The sequence below is a fragment of the Triticum urartu genome, chromosome 5A (genome assembly GCF_056163025.1).
Source record: "Triticum urartu cultivar PI428250 chromosome 5A, HENAU_Tu73, whole genome shotgun sequence".
Taxonomy (NCBI): Eukaryota; Viridiplantae; Streptophyta; class Magnoliopsida; order Poales; family Poaceae; genus Triticum; species Triticum urartu.
In genome coordinates, this window is record NC_141877.1 from 638,002,739 (window position 1) to 638,005,481 (window position 2,743).

Below are 2,743 nucleotides of genomic sequence, written 5' to 3' on the forward strand. Positions count from 1 at the left end.
GTAGTGTCAGATAGATATACGAGAACTTATTGTTCGACCAATCTCTCGGAGAAGGAGAGGTGGTCGATATCACTTCTCTCTGTATATATGCATATATGTTCATGACGATCTTCTGTTTCCTTCGTTTGCTTACTAGCTAGCTAGCGTGTCTAGTCCTCTCTATATACGTATGTATAGTACGTACCGTCGACCAAGCACGGACATAAGAGAGGACACTTCTCTCTATTAATTATAACTAGCTAACACAATATATGAAACACCTAAATTAACCCCGCAAAACCCCCAACCCCCCCTTTCAAAAAAAAACAAAAACCCCAGCCACAGAAGTGCTGACGCGTGGATGCCTATTGGTCCCGGTTGGTGCCACCAACCGGGACCAAAGGGTCTCCTGACTGGGCTCTGTGCAATGGCCACGTGGAGGGCCTTTAGTCCCGGTTCTGGATTGAACCGGGACTAAAGGGGGGAGGTATTAGTACCGACACTTTAGTCCCGGTTCCGGAACCGGGACTAAAGGCCCTTACGAACCGGGACTATAGGCCCTTTTTCTACCAGTGTCACCTCTCCCAAGGGCGAAAAGCTCAAGTATGTGCTACAAATCCATTTTGCCGCCTCCAACAACATCGCCGAGTACGAGGCACTCATTCATGGGCTCCGGCTAGCAAAAGAGCTCGGCATTCGCCGGATCCCATGTTATGGTGACTCCGACTTGGTGGTCTAGCAGTCGTCAGGCGATTGGGATGCCAAGGACGCAAACATGGCAAGCTACCGTTTCCTCGTACAACAACTCAATGGGTATTTCAAGGGATGCGAGTTTCTCCATATACCAAGAAATGACAACGACCAAGCAAACGCCCTGGCGCGAATCGGCTCCACCCGTCAGGCGATTCCGTCCGGCGTCACCCTCCAGCGCCTCCTCAAGCCGTCAGTCAAACCATCACCAGAGTCAGACTCCATCTTCGTGCCGGCTCCTCCTGAAGTAGTCGGATCCGACTCAAGAGCCCCCGCAGATGGCGCGAGTATTCCGGCAGGCGCCGCGGGGATCGTGGCAGTCACACCCGGCCCGGGGACTGCGGAGCCCGGCCCGGAGACTTCGGAGCCCGGCCCAGGGACTGCGCCATTCTGCCCGGGGACTTCATCGACACAACAGGCGGTTGGCGACTCCAACCCGCCCCCTCCAGGCCCAGCCACCCTTGTCCAAGTCGCAGTCTTGGCGATTGCAGAAATTGCAGCACCTTCATGGGCCCAGCCCATCCTCAAATTCATGGTGAACAAAGAGCTGCCAGCCGATGAGATCTCGGCTCGGCAAGTACAACACCGGATGGCAGCGTACGCCTTCATCAATAGAGAGCTCGTAAGGCGCAACGTCACTGGTATTCACCAGCGGTGTGTGGAGCCAGAGCAAGGCCAGGCAATCCTCAAAGACATCCATCAAGGCGAATGTGGCCATCACGCGGCTTCAAGAGCACTCGTCGCCAAAGCTTTTCGCCATAGTTTCTTCTAGCCGACTGCTCTTGAAGATGCCAAGTCTCTAGTCCAGAAATGCAAGGGGTGCCAGAAGTTCTGCTCTAAGCCTCATTAGCCGGCTTCGGCACTCAAAACTATTCCTATTTCCTGGCCCTTTGGTGTTTGGGGCCTGGACATGGTCGGACCATTCAAGACGGCGCGAGGTGGTTTGACTCATTTACTTGTTGCAGTGGACAAGTTCACCAAGTGGATAGAAGTAAAGCCAATCAGGAGTTTGAATGGTCCGACTGCTGTGACCTTCATCTCTGACATCACAATTCGGTACGGCATACCGCATAGCATCATCACCGATAACGGCACAAACTTTGCCAAGGGTGCCTTGGCCCGTTTCTGCGCGACGCAGGGCATTCGACTAGACTTACCGTCCGTTGCCCATCCGCAGTCCAACAGCCAAGTAGAGCGAGCAAATGGCCTAATCTTGTCCGGCATCAAGCCCCGACTGGTCGAGCCTCTGGAGCGCTTGGCAGGCTGCTGGCTTGATGAGTTGCCAGCCATTCTCTAGAGCCTATGCATGACTCCAAACAAGTCAACCAGATTCACGCCCTTCTTCCTCGTCTATGGTGCCGAAGTCGTCATCCCAATGGACATAGAGTTCGACTCCCCTCGAGTCACCATGTACACCAAGGAGGAAGCAGAGGAAGCACGTCAAGACGGCGTCGATCTGCTGGAAGAGGGCTGGCTGTTGGCACTCAGCCGGTCCAGCATCTACCAGCAGAGCCTGCACCGATACTACAATCGGAAGGTCAAGCCACGATCTTTCCAAGAAGGAGACCTTGTGCTTCGGCTAATTCAGCGAACAGCTGGCCAGCACAAGCTCTCAGCACCTTGGGAAGGCCCCTTCATCATGAGCAAGGTGTTGGGTAATGACTCCAACTACCTGATCGACGCTCAGAAGCCCAGAGCGCGCAAAAGGGACGACTTCGGCAAAGAGATGGAGCAGCCATGGAATGCAAATCTCCTCCGAAGATTTTACAGTTAATGCAGTATGTATCACGCTACCTTTTGTATTGAAGTACGAAGACTTCAGGCCCCTCGAGAAGATCTCGGGGACTGCCTTCTTTTATCTATATGTTGGATGGTAATAGGAGGTAAGGGACACGAAGTTTTACGCAGGTTCGGGCCCTCTTGATGGAGGTAAAACCCTACGTCCTGCTTGATTAATATTGATGATATGGGTAGTACAAGAGTAGATCTACCACGAGAACGGAGAGGCTAAACC